The sequence below is a fragment of the Megachile rotundata genome, chromosome 10 (genome assembly GCF_050947335.1).
Source record: "Megachile rotundata isolate GNS110a chromosome 10, iyMegRotu1, whole genome shotgun sequence".
In the NCBI taxonomy this organism is placed as follows: Eukaryota; Metazoa; Arthropoda; class Insecta; order Hymenoptera; family Megachilidae; genus Megachile; species Megachile rotundata.
The window spans coordinates 3,920,500-3,938,697 of record NC_134992.1 but is presented as its reverse complement, the minus strand read 5'-3'; the positions used below and the strand labels follow the sequence as shown (position 1 = coordinate 3,938,697).

The 18,198-nt window shown below is 31.2% G+C and overlaps 1 long non-coding RNA gene across 1 annotated transcript in view; it reads left to right on the top strand.

The window, feature by feature from the left end:
* LOC143265328 (uncharacterized) overlaps positions 1-16,756 on the top strand; it is an 85,885-nt gene extending 69,129 nt beyond the window's left edge. Inside the window, exon 3 of the long non-coding RNA XR_013039753.1 lies at positions 16,080-16,756. This is a non-coding gene — a long non-coding RNA (uncharacterized LOC143265328). The remainder of the gene's footprint in view (positions 1-16,079) is intronic.
* Positions 16,757-18,198: the final 1,442 nt, after the last annotated feature.

Below are 18,198 nucleotides of genomic sequence, written 5' to 3'. Positions count from 1 at the left end.
TTTCCGCGTATAAGATTCTGATGAATTCGGGATGTAATATATTCGTACTTTGCTCATAGGAGGTTTTAACACATCAAAGTATGTAAAGATTAATGTCGCTGTTGTGAAACATAGCTCTCTAATTTCCTATTCATTTATTCGTGACGTTAATATCCCATAAATATTAATTATGTTGATGGTACCAAAAAGTTATAAGGAATAATCTTCTTTAAATCGTCGTAAACATTCTATAAAATGATTGTTTCTTCTCTATAAAGCAGTTGTAATAAAGTGATTAAGCTGTATACAACAAAAGGAAGATGTAATTTCAAACAATACATTAATTTGCGTAAAGGAGTACATCTATTTGATTCTAATATGCCACTTAAATTGTGACAATCATTGAACAGTATTTTTCTATATAAAAATAATATAACAATGAAATGAATTTTTGTAAATAATTAAATAAATACTCAACTTATCAATGTTTAATCACTAAAATGAATAGTGAAAAATTAGTGAATGAAAAATTGACTAAAGTGAATTTACTTTATTCATAAGATCTAATCGACCGACTTATATCACACTGACACAAAACACAGTGACAAAGTTAAGCTTTCAGAATGTGATGTTAAACCAAATAAGCAAAAATTACTTGCACTATTTTGTATTAAGCTATTCGTACATGGAGGAAAGTGACCAAGTGTAGAATAGTAACACGTCACTCAATAAGTCTCCGGTCTAACTAAGAAAAACAAATTTTTTTTAGAAACTCTACTTTAATCATCAATATACATTCCTTCCAGTGTGATACATTGATTCCAACGCACCTCTAACTTTTCAATTCCCTTTATATTAAACGATTTGTCTTTGCACCCAAAATAAGCTTCAGTTTCCGCAATCACTTCTTCATTTGAGCCAAATTTCTTTCCCTGGAGCATTTTTTTCATATCTGCAAAGAGCCAGTAATCGTTGGAGTCCAAATCTGGGGAGTACGGTGTGTGGGGAAACAATTCAAAACGTAATTCATTCAATTGAACCATCATGTTCATCGACTTGTGACACAGCGCATTGCCTTCGTGAAACAACAAACGCGGCACCCACTTTGAAAGCAATTTGCACATGCCCAAATTTTCATGCAAAATTGTGAAGACACTACCTTCTGATATCTTCAAGGCATCAGCTATCTCACACAACTTAAGTTTACGGCCCTTTAAAACTATTTTGTGGACATTTTTTATGTTTTCCGGAACGACTGCTGATTTTGGGCAACCAGAGCGTTCAGCATCATCGGCGCTTGTATGACCGCGTTTAAATTGAGCATACCAGTCAATGATAGTTGATTTCCCTGGTGCAGAGTCCCTATAATGCTTATGAAGTCACTTTTTGGCTTCAACAGTATTTTTTCCGATTAAAAAACAGTGTTTAATCAACACACGAAATTCCTTTCTATCCATTGCCTTCAAAATTACGAAACTGGGGGTACTAAAATGACTGTAACTTCTAAACTATTGGTCAGAATACCCTGAAATTTTGACACGTACTGTTTGAAGGTTAGTATTATTCGAAAATAACGTGGGTCTGTCACCAGTATTGCCATATATGTGTCAGACCGGGGACTTATTGAGTGTCGTGTTATATTTAATATGGAATAATATTACTTTTCAAAATCTGTGCAATGAATATCTGCCAAATAGCTGTAGGCTATTTCATGAATTCACTTTGACGTAAATTATGACCCGTCATTCGAGCGAATGTTATTGACGTAACACGGACATTTTGTTTTACTGCTATTTGAAAGCCTTTCAACGATACATAAATTCGATGTGTTTTCCGTACTTATTATTTTACTATGCTTATTTTTTTATTGACCTACCGGCTAGTGATATTTATAAATATATTTCTGAACTAGATAACTAATTTCCTTAAATTTCGCACTTCTAATTCTATTAAATTCCAAATGAGGTACATTTCGCAGTGGAATATGTCATATTTCAATCTTACTTAAATGTTTGAAGTAATATGAAACATGTCATATTTCAATCTTACTTAATTATATTTATCCGTTCGTCCTAGTTTTTGCAATGCTCCAGTCGATAAATGTAAATCACATGTGGAGGTTCTGAGGACATAAAAAATGTATTGATACAAAGACACTTAAATATAACCAAATGTTATAATTAATAAAAATAATAGAACATAAAATATTATATCTAATGCTAGTATTCTGTATTTTCATACTCCACATGAGGTATACATTACCTCATGTTCAATTTAAACATCCTTAAATTACCTCATGTTTCATTTAATGTTCAATTTAAACATCCTTAAATTACCTCATGTTTCATTTAATGTTCAATTTAAAAAATTATTCCTAGCATTCGAAATATGAAACTACGCTTAAATTGACTGTAAATGTGTGACTCAGCGTTTATAAAATTTTTATACATGTTGCGACTAATTTTACAAGAGTGACATTCGACGAATGAAATAATATATCGCATTCAGTTATTTTTCTCAGTTGCAGTTACAGAGAATTATTAAACTGCACGGAAATCAATGGTTAGCTACTGAGAAGAATTGCAGAATAAATTGACACAGTTACAAATGCCATTAGTTAATTTTCAAATGCATTTAATATAAAGTACTCTAAATGTAATCAAGTACTTTAAGTGGATAATGGTTCATATGTATACTACATTATATGTATACATATGTATTATATATTCTTGAAGATACTTTTTTCGCATTTTCTTGTTACGTATTAACATGTTACCTGCAACACTCAAGTAGCTAAAAATTTGATTAGATCGTATTTTTATTTGCAATAAATCTTGACAATTATTTTAACAGTATTTTGTTATATTTATTATTCATTTCTAATTCATATATGTCCATTTGTAGATCACATATATTCATTTATAATTAATTTATAGTTCATATATATTCATTTACAGATTGTACATGTACATTTATTTATAATTCCAATCAGTCAATACAAATAGACTTACATAAAAATTTACACATCCTACATGGTACTCTAAGTGTTAAAAGTGTCATACTGTTATTAGACTACAGTAATTTCAATAACAATAAAGATAGCAGTCTAAAAATTTCATCACGATATCTTGAACCATGAAACACACAGGTGCAAAGCTTCCAAAGCCTCATGCAACGAGAATCCAATAATTCATCTCATAAATCGGCTAAAATCGACAGCCCCGAATATCAATATCCCCTTAAATACAATGCGTACAGCTCCTTTCTCTTCGCGTGTGTGTAAATTCCGAACGAAATTCCCACAGAGCATAAAGTTCGGACGGAAATAATCCATGTAACGTTCGATTCAGCGAAAAATCCATTAATACATAATTGAAAGTAGGAGCGTTTCAGATTATCCGAGATAACACCTCTTGAACGGAAATTCGAAAGGCTTGAGTGCGCTGGTAATCGGTGACTACCATTCAGAACTTGTTGGTGAACTGGTTAGAGTGTCTGGTACTAATCCAGACCGCGTGCCGGATCAACGATATTTTACATCGAGTACAGAACCCGCTTTCATGGTATTCCCCGAGGATTGAAACCTAACACCGCGTCATACATCATGGTACACCGTCGAACACCCAGGCTGTTAACCCGAAGCACAAGTTGAATACGATGTTATAGGTTTCCCGGTCTGTTCTCCGACTTGTCGAATAAACTATGAAGCCTGTCAGTCACATCGTTTTCCCGTTCATGATCGCTTTGCCGTTCCAGTTTTTATGTTTTCCGCATAAACACGATATTCACCGGTTTTATTTACAACGCCGACAAAAATTTCTGTCGTTTTGTGTTACGAACTTAAATGGTTATTTCCTGCGAGAATAGGCAGTGGAAACGATATAAAGCGATCATAAAATTGGTCAACTGTCACGACACTTTGACTGAACGTTAGCGGAAAGATACTTGGTTATCGTTCAGATATATTTTTATTGCCGCGGGATACGATGTACTTGAGGTTTATGATATAATACACTCTACAATATATGTACGTACAATGTACGTACAATTTTTATCGGATATAAAAAAGATTCAAAAAATAAGCTTGTGTGTCTTACATATCAGGCTTCTAGTTTTGGAAAGCTGGCAAAATGCCATAATTTATTTGGTATGTCCGTTTTGACTTATATGAGTTACGGTTCCTTAGAACTAATATCGTATCGGTTCTACAATTGTTATTTATTACTTCTGTGTTTTTAATAGTTTCGTTTTATGTAATAAATATACAAATATGTAACGTATAACTTGTACATAATCCTATTTTGCATTTATATTATGTAGATCTGTAGAACCGAACTATAACTAGAATATAAAACCGAAAAATAGTGCTTATAGAACCGATATAATATCAGTTCTGAAGAATGGAAATTGTAATCGATAAAAGAGAGTACGATATATCTAATATGTAACAGTTATGAGCATATATCGATTCTTTATAACTGTCTTCAGAACTGAAACCCATATTACAGTTTTCAAGTCTTGATCTTTATCATAAGCATATATTTACATGTATTATTTCGTACCATTGTATCACCGGTATATAATATATTCTTTTTAACGTTATAGCATCAACAGTATGTAACATTTTTTTCGCTATTGTATCACAAGTACCTGACACATTTTTTTGATTTAATTAACACTTTGTCGGTTACAGTAACATATTTATAATCATTTTTTCTCTTAACTCTGTCGAATTTGTCAATTATTTATTTTTTATTACGTTATTATATCACCTGTATGTAAAATATTTTTTTAACATATTTTTTACTTTTTTTACTGACATCACAGTTTAACGATTACTGTTATATTTTCATGATCATTTTTTCTCTTAACTCAGTCAAAGTCAAATACTAATTTTTGTTTCATTATCACGAAACAGTTTCGTATTGCATCACCAGTACGTAACATATTTTTTCATTTTAATATGTCTGTAATTTTTCTATTTACTTAATATTAGATTTGCGAAACCCACCAAAATGACGAATCTTAGATTTCTTATTTTTAGTTATGAAAATTTTTAAGAAGCTTTTGTTAGAATACATGCTAACTTTCACCGAGATACAGAATTGTTGTAAAAACAACTTTACAGATCATGCAGTATTTGTTTCTATAGCTTAATTTTGTCTCATTTCTCCAATATTATTTATATTTTAAAGATTAATAGTTTCCCAACGTATATTGAGTATAACCTCCACACTTGATTTTGCTAATAATCTTCGAAGTACAGCAGGGAACATAGAACTGCGACGGTCATAAGTTCCGCGAAATGTGTGATCATCAAAGTGTTAATACACTTACAGTCCGTACTTCCACGGAATAATTTATGATTATGAGAGTGTAATACCACGTCATATACTTCCCTGCACCTGCAAATTTCTCCAAAGGCATTCGCATTAATAATTCTTTTGGTTTCTCTTAATATCAACATGAACTAAATTGCAATACTACCTTTGTTTGGCCAATAAAAGAACCCAAGTTGATTTTTTATCGGTTGAAATAAAATATCGACAGAATCCCTCGCTCTTCTGATCGATCGTAAGCGTATTAATCTCTTAAGTCAGACTGGTGACCAGATTACTGTCATTTCATAGTATTCGTAGTCTTAATGTATTTAAGTCCGATTTATGGGAGATTTTAAATTATCGTATTGATTTATAAATTATTCGATAAAATGATGTGGTAAATGACTTGCTGATAGATCTAAGCTAAAATGATCCTGAAAAATTCTACAATCCCCTTACGATTTATAAACTTATTTTATAAGTTGTTGGTTTATAACCTATCGTGTTTTATAAATAGTATAACTAGTTTTACAGTCAATAAATTCGGAATTATACAAAAATATTGCACATACGACGAATTCTATTAAATATAATAAGTTGTTTATTGAAGCTAAAATTTGGTGACAATCAATTAAAAGTTTAATTAATAATTTGCAGTAGTATTTGGATTTTGACTTTATGGTACAAAAAATAAAGAAATAAATAATATTTCTATTTGTAATGAATTTACTTATGTTGATTATTAAATATGAAAGATATTCTAGCATGATTGATACCCTAGTTTTAAAAAATCTTAGAGGATAATATTCGATAAATTATTACGTATAAATAAAGTGCCAAAAATATCTATTCTATATTCAACGATCCTTGATTATGCAAATTGGACTTAAACTTAAAATTGAAGTGTATTATAAATTAAAGTGAAGTGTACGATACTGTCAGTGCGTCACGCGTAAAAATATTCCAAAGTATAAGAAAGTAGTCACAGTGTAGCAAGAAATTATTAAGTATGTTACTAATATTTGTATCCGAATGAAGTGAATCTAATTCAATGCTTTATTCATCTTGAGCAAGTTCACCTAATTTAATGACTTATTAATCTTATTTAATAACAAATTACCAAGCGACTTGACCTGATTCTTCTTATAGCCACCTTCAGTTAGTCCTCAAGTTTTATTTCGAGTCTGGTCTATGTTTTTCAGCTACAGTTATCGTCAAAATCGATCAAACAAATAAAAACCCCGTTTGTAAGTTTGTTCCACTTGAATAGGAGGGGTATGGTTTGCTAAGTGAAGGGTGAGAAACACTAGATGGCTTGTAACAGTTAACGGTGGCTATGGATGGTCAGGGTGTAACGTAAACGGAGGTGAAAGAGAACCGTGTGGAAATTTATGGTGGTGTTTACGCGGTGTGAATGATGCTACTAGCGAAACTCAGAAGGAGAATAGTCATTGCGATTACTTTATTGAAGAGCAAGCAAAACAACTTTCATCTACGAAGCAAAAGATTTTGTCCTTTTCCTGCTTCTCTTTAATGTCGTCTTAATTTCTTCTTTGTTTCGCGCTTCTTTTCATTTCTGTTTCACTGCACCTTTCTCAACAGATTCTGTTTTTTCTTATCTTTGCGTTACATTTCTCGGGAATTTTATTTCGTATTTTATTCGCTAAGCGCCTTAAACAATACGGTCTTTTGGCAAAAAAAAGTTTGGGAGATAATGGAGTATACACGAAGCGAGTTTAAAGTATCATTTATTAAGGAATATACACATGCAGTAAATCTAAAATATTGTTTGTTGAAGAGTATGTATACAGCAAATTTAAAATATTATTTGTTGAATAGTATACATACAGCAAATTTGAAATATTATTTGTTAAAAAGTATATCTTCGCAAGTTTAAAATATTATTTTTTAAGGAGTATATATTATTTATTAAACACAAGAAAAGAAAATGAAGATCTACGTACTATCTTTTGTAATATGTATTTATTATAGTTTATTTACACGGAATTACATTATTACGTTGTTAATTATTAATATATTCATTTGCTTTCATGTAAAAATGTTTGTTAGTAAAAGATTACTTCACAAAAAAGTATAGCAAACGTTTACTTTATTTTTACTGTTGGTATAAGATATTCTTGAAAAATTAGTAAAATGCTTTAAACACAAATGTCTACATGTAAACTAATAAGTCCCTAACGAATAACGTGGAATTCTAAAAACTGTAATTATTTTTCAATTTTTGTTACATTTCCTATATCATATTAGCTATCTTCAATTACAAGAACTTGTTTTAAATTAAATTTTACGCGGTTCTCTGATTTAAATATGAAAGTTTTTAACTTAGCATTTAAAATCTCACTTTAATTTGAAGTTCTATAAAAAAAGTTATGTAACATGAGTACAACCATATATCATATTTCACTTCTTTCTGAATATCATAAATTTAATCTTGCTTCTCCATATACGAAGCGTACATGATTCGTGTAATGATAAAAATGAGAAATTTTCAAACGTTTATAATTAGAAATGCAAAAATATAGAAAATGCAAATTTTTACACTCATGAATTAAGAAATTTAAACATTCAGTAGTTTGAAAATTTTAGGATAATGAAACATGAGAAATACCAAATTTTTAAGATTTATATCGATTTACTGAAATTTAAAGATTGAGTGATTTCTAGAAATGTGGATGTTTAGAAGTTCTTAAATTTATAAGTTAGAAACGCGCAGGTGTAGGCATTTTGAATGTTTCAAATTTTTGCAAATTTTTATACTATCTAATATTCAAACTTTCAATTTTGTCAATTTTACAATTTTCAAGTTTATCAATAACGTATTTTAGAAGTTACAAATTTTTAAATTTAATAGTTCAAACATTTTTTAAATTTAATAGTTTCAAAATTTTAGTGATTTAAGTCATAATTTAGTAATTTAACATAAATTTATTTATAACTTAATTTTAGACACAATTACCCATCATTGACTTACATAATTGTTTTCCTAATAACAGTCTAGTGACTTTCGCTTTCCTCGTAATTATAAAAATTATCTGTGGTAATTTCTGCATGTATGTTATGTCGTCGCATAATTATGTTGCAACGTTTCATCAACGTTGCTACCTTCACCAGGGGTCCAAAGACTCATATTATTTAAATGAATCTTGATCATGTTCTGGATCATTAATCTCCAATCACATGTTTCAATTTAACGACTGATCAATTGAGAAGCGAATGCACGGCGCCACAGATAATTGTTATTAAATTGTTCTTGAATATTTTTTCAGTCTGATGAAGTTGCAAAAACAATTATCAGCCTTGTTTTAATTTTTGTGAATATACTTAAACTGCAGGTTTATAAAATATCGTTTCGTAGCATGTATTTTCGTAGCAAGTAAAGCAAATTTATTGAAATTTGTTATACAAGTTATGTTTCTTCGATGGAAGAAGCACAATAAATATATTCTATATTTATTTAAATAAATAATTTACCATTTGTATCAATGTAAATGTGAGAGATTGTTTCAACTATTTTAAACTGCTTAACGAATATACTGAAAAGAGAAGACATGCGAGCTCGAAATAAGAGTTACTTTTCACCGCAAAATAATCTTAAAATAAAGTCTGAAAAACATCGAGAATAATAGTTATGCCAATATTTTATTACAACGATAATACAAAAGTAGTGCTTCTACATCTTCGATAAAAAAATTGTATTTTTCCAACGCAACTTGTAGTTTTTCATTTTTTGCAACTGCAGTTTGCGATGAAGAAATCTGAAAAAATTGTGAAATATGCGGTACTGGGATTTCACTATTTCCGAATTTTTCCAGAATTTTTGTACGTCATTAAATAGAAGAAATAGGGAAAATTGGGATTTCGATTTTTCTGTTATTACCCTACTGGTTGAAATAGGGGGTTAGAACGTGATGTAAAATGGTTTTTTCGTATGTGCTATCCAATAACGTATTGCAAGCTTGATTTGGCTTAAGGGCACATTTGTCCACCATATTCAGTTGTACCCTTTGCAGCACACAAAAAACCGACACTAAAAATTGCCCAACGAACGAAACGCTAAAATTTGTCGTTAACACTGAAACTATCAAACCGGCCACATGACTATTTTACAAATCTAATATCTTAACTCAAAATATTTATTAATGTTATTTTATATGTCTATTTTTCAAGAAGAATTAATGTGTATATTAATTTATATTTTATCGTTTGTTTATGTATTTTTCAATTTCATTATTCAATCAAATGTATTATATGCTGACTGGTTTAGTGTTAACAAGTTTTCCCAGCTCCCTTCGTTAAAAATTAAAATCCACTCTCATAATCCAGAAGATATCACGCATCCTAATAAAATCACTCAACCATACAATTTGTAAGGAGCGATAATAAAGCCATAAAATTTTTGAAAGGAACCGTAGGTGAACATAAATTGTTGGCAAAAGCAGACTTTCAATAAACGAAGAAAACGTTTGACGATTTAGTACAAGGCCGTTAGTAGAGTATCGGGTGGATAACGAGCGTGCGAAGTATTTGATGAAGGACCAAGAATTTTATTCGTTTTTCAATGGTCGTGGAACGCCATAAGAGATCTGACGAAAAAATAAGAAAGCCGCGAGCCGCCGCGATCGCTGCTTGAAAAACGTGTTCGGGCAACGATAATGGACGACAGGGCGTGCTACGAATATCACGGCCTTTCGCGCGAAGTAGTCGCATCTGCATTGCACCTGCACCACGGTATGGGAACCCATGGACAGGCCACGTATTATGCAGATGACTCGTGGTCCGAGAAACGAAAGTGACGCGACCCATTCTTCTTTTTATACCTCTCTCTGCTCGCCGACGTTTATGCTACGAAGGCAAAAAGAACGGAGACCGGAACGTGCTTCTATTGTGTACAGTAACAAGTTTCGATACATCGATGCTATTCCGACAGATGGAAGTGTATCATTTTTATCGAATGGAAGCATTTTACAGCGAAGTTACGAATTCGTGTAACCAACCGCACGTATGCCTCGATAAATTTGAACGGTCCAGAGCTCCTTCCAGATTTATGATAAAATCTGTGCGTGCCCGACGAGAAAAATTATTTGCTGAACAGTTCGGCACGCTTGGATAAATGAAAATTAGAATACGTTGCTCATGATGCAAATTGTATACATGTGTATTTATGAGGATTTTTAATTAATTATTGTAACAGAATGATGATTTTGAATCTATGCAGCTCGTTGGTACGGCACACTCTTAAAATCGTAGAGCCATCAAGTTTATTTTTATTTTTTTTGTAATATTCTTGAAACAACAACTATTGCCTTTTGCAGCTGTTTATTACAATTTGTATTTCAAAATTTTTCTATTTAACATATTTTATTAAGACTCGGAAAATTTTATGATTTTATTTCTGTTGAACCGTTAGGTGAAAAGTGACGGCGTAGTTTTAGTCTCAGGTGAAATTTGACCTCCGTACGGACAATTTGCAAAGGCGGTTTTTGTCCCCTCCCCTTAATATTTTGTTAACATATCCAATAGTTCATTTTACACAAGCCGCTTGTTCAATCCCCAGTAGCGTGTTGACCCCACTCCACATTTCAATTGTTGGAGAAAATATTCTTTTTAGATTGTTCAGATTCTCTCGTCAGCTCTCAATGAGTCAAGTACTTATTTATCCTGGAACTATTGCTAGTTCATTTTGTGTCTGATTGTGAGTGATGTCACTGAATGTCAAATTGTCAGATTGTCAGATTGTCAGATTGGCAGATTGTGAGATTGTCAAATTATCAGATTGTCATTTTGAACAAGGGTCAAAAATATCAACCATATTATCCTAGAATGTAGGAAGTACCATTGTTCGCGTGTTGGGTAAAATATTAACTATTTATAGCTGATTTCGAAGGTTGTAAATCTTCGTCGACCCATGGCGTTTCCACAACTTGTTACGGTAGTGGAATTATATGTAGAATTATTATTGTAGAGTAGAATTTATAGAGTGGTTCAGAGTCCTCCACACTGGTGTGCCCAGGCCAATGAAGGATGTAGATCATCATCCCACTATTAGTAATGATTGTCGTATGTTGATAGTGACAATGGTTTGTCAAAGTGAATATGTTCACCGAAGGTAGTTCTAAGACTGACTAGTTGCCTCTAAAAAGCCAGAAAAGAAAACGATGGAGGAAGTTCAGGACGTGAAGGTGTTACCAAAAGGACCAATCAGGACAGATTGTTATTTGTAAAAAACAGTGATTGGTGAGATGGTTCAGCGAATGAGATTGTAAGATTCTAGGCTTCAGTCCAGGGTTGTAAATAACGTTTCGTTAATAAAGTGACCCAAACAGTTAAGTGATTTGGGTCCTTCAAAAGAACTAAGTAATGGGACACATTGCGAGACTGCTGAATGACCGAGTCAGAGTGCCTGGTCCGCCGAGTATGCAAGGATTTTCGTAAACACTGCACACAGCAAGGGTGCACAGTTTGGGACCATGGAAATAAACTTCTTTAAGGAAAGATATAGTGGTGTTAGAAAGATGTGCTTTTCTGGCCTGTTAGAAGGCTATTGACAATAGTTAAGAACGTCAAGTTGTGGAGACGTTCATGTGGTCTTACAGATCCGTTCAAAGCTGTAAGAATGAAGCGTTTTTTTGGGTTTGAAAGAATACCCATAAATTTTAAGCTAATTATATTCCGAGCAACTCGGAACAACCATGAAGAACGAAGAAAATTGAAGACGATCTCACAGAAACAATCACCTCAACCGCGTACCAGGTCGCCCTAATTGCATTCTGCAACACGATCGGATATCTTCAATAGAATATTAAACCCTATAGAACTCTCAGTTTTTTCCTCAATCAATTAGTGAACTACAGTAAGTATTTAAACTAGTAGATAGTCGTTAATAACGCCTGATACTGATGCGACTATAAACTGTAAACAAACAAAAAAAATGGTCAGATTGTCAAATTGTCAAATTGTCAAGTTGACAAATTATAATATATTGTTAAGCTTTCATTTTTCTAAATTCTCAAATTTTCAAATTTTAAAGTTGTCAAATTTTAAAATTCACCCTCAATTTTATAATGTAAATAAAATATTGTGAATATTGTGAAAATAAAAAGTCAGAAATATTGGCAACATTTTCTGAGGTGTCCATTATAATACTATAAAATTTGATTACATAGAAATGCAACCAATAATTTCCTAATGTGTGCTTTATCTTGCAACCCTGATCTGTGATTTATTACATTTGAATTTCGTATAGTTTAGACCAATTTTGCCATCGCGTACAAATTCACGTGTTGCACCATCTCTTTCATCGGACCGCTCCTGAATGTAACATATATTTCATGTACATACTGTGCATCATATCTCCAAGCCATGGTAATTAAGTTAACCGCAATCTCGTTTCAATCTGTGAAATACGAAATGGCAACTGAAAGGATTCCACAGTGTTGCAGCTTCTCTGTCGCATAAAGTCGTATTATTGCTGGAATCATCTTTATGCGGTGGTTGCTTTTACAGAAGCCATCGCTCAGGCTTTCGTATTGAAATGAGCACGTCGTACATATCTCGACGTGCTTATCTTATCGACGGCGTATATACTCGTCCATAATGAAAGAGGAGATCACGAGCGTGGTCCAAATGCGTGCACTCCTGCGGCAAAAATAGGTGTTCGCGATATGTAAAGCAGACAAGATTCTTCGGATCAACCTAATAAAGGGCAAATGAGAGTTGTGTAAAAAGGAAAAGTGGAAATCGAATAAAAGGAGAAATCCTTCGTTGTAGATTTTACGGATACGTAGTTCACCGGTTGCTTCCGAGTCCCTTTTCTCTCGGGGCTTCTTCCTTAACGAGGAACGACTTGTCCTCGTTAAAACGCTCAGAAAACACAGATCAAGGCAAAGGAAAGGGAGAAGGATGTTTCTTTCGAGACGAAGGTCTCACAAAACCTCAGGGAGAATTAGTCTCGTATAATGCAATGTTCCGCAAACGTCATTGATACGCTTCGTGTCACGTTCAGTCACGTAAGCGGGAATCAGTGGTTTTAACGAATTGTATACGAAAAGTGTGTTGACAGTTGAAAGCGAATGTATAATGATAAATGAAAACATTTTGATCGATAATCATGTTGGAAATTTTTATGAAAGAAGTAGAGATCTGTAAAATGTATGATTCCAGTTTTGGGTCGTTAACACCGCTTGAAAATATAATTCTGATAATGCGGTACGTTTTTCATTTAATACCGGATCACTGGGATAAAAACGAGGGGAACAGAAATGAATATAAAATTGATTGGAGAAGAATGTATTTTTAAAATGTGCATAAAATATTATCAGAAATATCACTCTCTTAACCAGTTAACTATGGCGATTTTTTTGCAAAGCGCGCACCAGAGTGTGTCGCGATAATCAAGCGATGACGAGTTAGCTCTCAAGAATTTATGAATCCATCTCAAATCATTTACACTTTTTATTTGTTTATTTCATTTGTTGACCTCTAAACATTTTAAGCATATTACAATTTGCGAATATAATTTAGTTTTCGCCAAAATTACAATTTAAATATTAAATTGTAACAAAATTTTACGCACGACGGATATAGTCGTCATGACACAAAATTCTGCCACATCTCCATGACGGATATAGTCGTCAAACACATTTAACTGGTTAAGTGATCTCTAGAATGTTTTAACTGTTACTTACTGTTTTAAAAATTTCTAAAAAGAATCCATGTTGTAACGATTTTATTGCAACTGACGTTGTAATGACTGTGATGCAATACCATAACTACTTTACTTACGTTAATAGCATACTTTCATTTGCAATATATGCTATTAATGTTACCGTCTTAAATAATCTTTATAATGTTATAGCTATTGTTCATTATTTGTTAAAAAGCAAAGAAAAACTGAAACTTTACAGCTATACTTTGTTGAAGGCGAGGAGATCCGTGGTCGAATAAAGTGTCGTAATAAATTATGTATAGAACAAGTAAACTATTTATTCAAGAACGATTACAAAATGCACAATTCAATTACGTGAGGAAAATCAGAGAACAAAATTGAAACGAAATATGCGAATATAAGAAGAAATATTAATGATGATTAATTCCGTGAGATGGAGACAAATGTAAATGTTAATTCGTGTATCGTTTTTATCATCAATATACATATCATAAGAAATATTTCTTTATTATGGATATTTTTAAAAATAGCAGGAACGATATTCGAACTAATCTTAACTTAACATAACCTAATCCTAATATAAATTCTAATTCTAATCCTAATATAAATCTTATTACTATAAATCCTAACCCTAATCCTAGTATAAATTCTAGTATAATCTATATACTATATTCTATAACAGACCACGTTGATATTAATGAAAATTGATTTCCATAGATTTTTAAGATTTAATGATATCTTTTTTTTAATACTTATTTTCAATGAAATTCAGATACTACTTTCTCTTAAATATAATTGTCATTATTCAATAATGGCTTTGATGAAAAACGAGTGCTAATATATTCAGAATCTGAACTGCAATTTATAGCTTGTTCGCAAAATGGTGGATAACTTATTAGCACACCTGTAGAAGTATAAAATGATATTTATCTAGTTCATCTTGGTGATAGATTTATTTGTATAAGACTTAAAATTGTTAAATGTACATTAATGTACAACTTGAATATTTCAAAATGTTTAATTGATATATATGTAATTAATTCATTTAGTGAAGGCAGTAAAATGTTGAATAGTTTTTATGAAACTGTATACCAGGTAAACTATGATCTAGTACATACATGCAGAAAAATAGCAATTTTTAATTTCATTCTTATTATTTTTTATACTTGATGATTATTGCGAGATTCTTGCTATAAGAAGGTTGTAAATTCATGCCAATTTATGTTGCAATTCGTATCCAGAATGTAACCTTAATTGCTTCATACATCACTCTGTGGATACGCCCAAATTATGTTTTATTAATTCGAGATCAGTTATTAATGAGAATTATTGAAACATTATACTGAATGAGTTAATAAGAACTATGAACTGAAATAATTCGTTATTTATTGCTTGTATTTATAAACAATATTGCAGTTGAAGACATTTATCAGACAGACACAATTTGACTTTTTCATATCTGATGTCTTTTGTAAAGTTAAAATAATGCTTCTAAGAAACTATGAACCTTGAAACTTAGAAAATCAGATCTTCTCAAGTTTTCAAATTTTTACATTTATAAAATTCTGATATTTGTAAATTCTGAAGTTTATGAACTTTCACATTTTCGAATTTGAAAATTTTAAAAATTCTACATTTTGAAGTTTTTTAATTTATAAACGTTGGAAATTTTCAAACTTTTGCATTTTCGAATTTCGAAATTTAGATATATAGACATTTCCACATTTTAATATTTTGATATTTACATATTTAATATTCGATAATTGAAAACTAGCTGTGAAATGTCCTTCCTAGCAATAGTAACTTTTTTTAGACACTTAAATATTTTGTATGTGGGTATATTTCTATGTATCACTATTTTCCTTAAATAAGCGTACCATTATTCTAAAACAAGATTTTTAAATTTCGCATGATGTAATTGAAAATTCTTTATAAATTCTTTACAAATTGTAAATTGTTTGATTAGTTGTTGTTCCAATAAAAAACTAATGAATTATAATATATTACATAGTATATAATATCAACAATATTAAGTATTCAATTAGAAATTGATCTTTCATATAATACAATGTAATAATTAATTTTACTTATAGACGAGTTGAGTAGTAACTGATTCATCATTTCTTACAACACGATCACCAGAACCAAAATAGGGGATGAAGACAATTCTGTAATATAGGAGTAATATATCACAAATGGATGACTCGTGATTGAACGATCCTATTCATGGGAAGAAAAAGATAAATTTGTGCGATCCGTATTCAATGGTGGGCTGGATGATCGAGAAATCACGTAGAGCTACGTGCTTGGACACCAAAATGTTAACATTTGATGAATATGCCAATAACGATTAACCGAACATTGTGCACGTATCAAAATATTGTATTACTGTTGCCCTAGCAAATACAATAACACCTAATAATTTCGAAGATAACATTGAACTGTAAATTAGTATATCATATCTCTCGATCTATTGGACAAGGTTATCTAATCTAGAGACCTCTCCTAACATAAATCTGATTATCTATCTACGTTAATAGATAGTATAAGATTATCTACGTTTTCTGCGTGTGTGTATTTTATTCTCACAATGGCTTTGAGATTAATTAAATTTTAAAGGTCACACTTCATTAGAATTACATACCTGGCAGACTGGAACGTAGAAGACCGCCACCCACTAAAATGTTGCTTACGAAGCTACTCATTATTTTAACCTCAAGAAAATTATAAATAATTTGTAAAATTTGTTTCAACATACTTCAGAACTGATTATAATAAATTTAAATGTTGAATATGAAAACCAATCCAGTTGTATTACAAAAATTTGTATTAAAAAACATTTATTATTAAAGTACATAGGTATTCCATATGTCAATTTTATTAGTAACGAATAGTTTGAATAAGTTAGGGAACATAATCGCGGCAATAATGGTATTCCTCGAAGAAATGTTTTAAACACAACGTTTTTCGACACCAAGCACATGTAATTTTTGCAGTAACAACCAAAAATATTGAAAGAAGAGAGTCACTATTCTTAAAAGCTGTCATTTTTCTTAGCATAATTATACACTTTGTTTGTCATAAAATGTTGCAATTTATCCTGCAAACATTTTCCGTCATAAAACTGTGAATATAAAATACAGTATAGGTTTTAAAACCTAAAAAAAATATTCCAGAAAAGATGTCAGTAAACTGAAAGATACTGAAAGACATTTACTATAAAATCTTGTTTGTGTGCAACAACGCATGAGCTACACCTGCTAGGTACGTAAAACTCAAAAAAGGTTATTAAAAATCGGTAATTATAAAATGGTCTATTTCGTTACTCAACACGTGTTTGGAGTATAATTTCATGTAAGCTTCGCCAGCTTGCAGTTCACGCAGCCATCCAGTTGGAAAGCAGAGTGGTGTACAACGAGATTTTTATGAGTGGAATACTAAATGAACGGTTCGCCGAAATTTCGTGTTTTTACTAAATTCTTTCACGGACCTGTTTGGTGTGATAATGAAACATTTATAGCAAGTTCAGCAACTGCGAAATGCAGATGGAAATTTAATCATCGTAATCAGTTCATGCAAATCATGTTTTACATTTTTGGTGACATCATGATTACAATAATAGTACTTATTAATATACAGTAATTACCATTTTGTAATATTTGTATGCCATCAAATTGTGTTTTATGCACTTTGACATATAGTATTGTTTGCCTAATTAGTTAAGAATTAATTAATTAAGTAAAGGCTTGAGGTAAGAATTTTTCTATCTAGAAGAATCTTTCTTTCGAATTCATTAATTTCAAATCCTCAATTTCACCATTTTGTACTTTAAAAAACTAAAAATTTTCGAATTTAAAAATTTGTCAAATTCCTAAATTTTTAAATTCTCACATTTTTGAAATTCTGAAACTCTCAAATTCTGCAATTTTTCAATTTTGTAATTTCTCAAATTCTCAAATGCTTAAATGTTTTCCTTTTTCAAGTACTCAAATTTCAAAATTGTCTAACTTCTGAATTCCCATATATAAAGTTCATTAACTATTAAATTTTTACCAAATTAATATTTAACTATTAACTATTTTATTTAACTATTAAATCATCAAATCCCCAAAACAACCACGCATCGGACTCTTCAAAAGGAACTCATTCTCAAACATAATTGTTTAAATTGCTATGTGTATGTTCATACTTCAGCATGAACGCTATAAAATT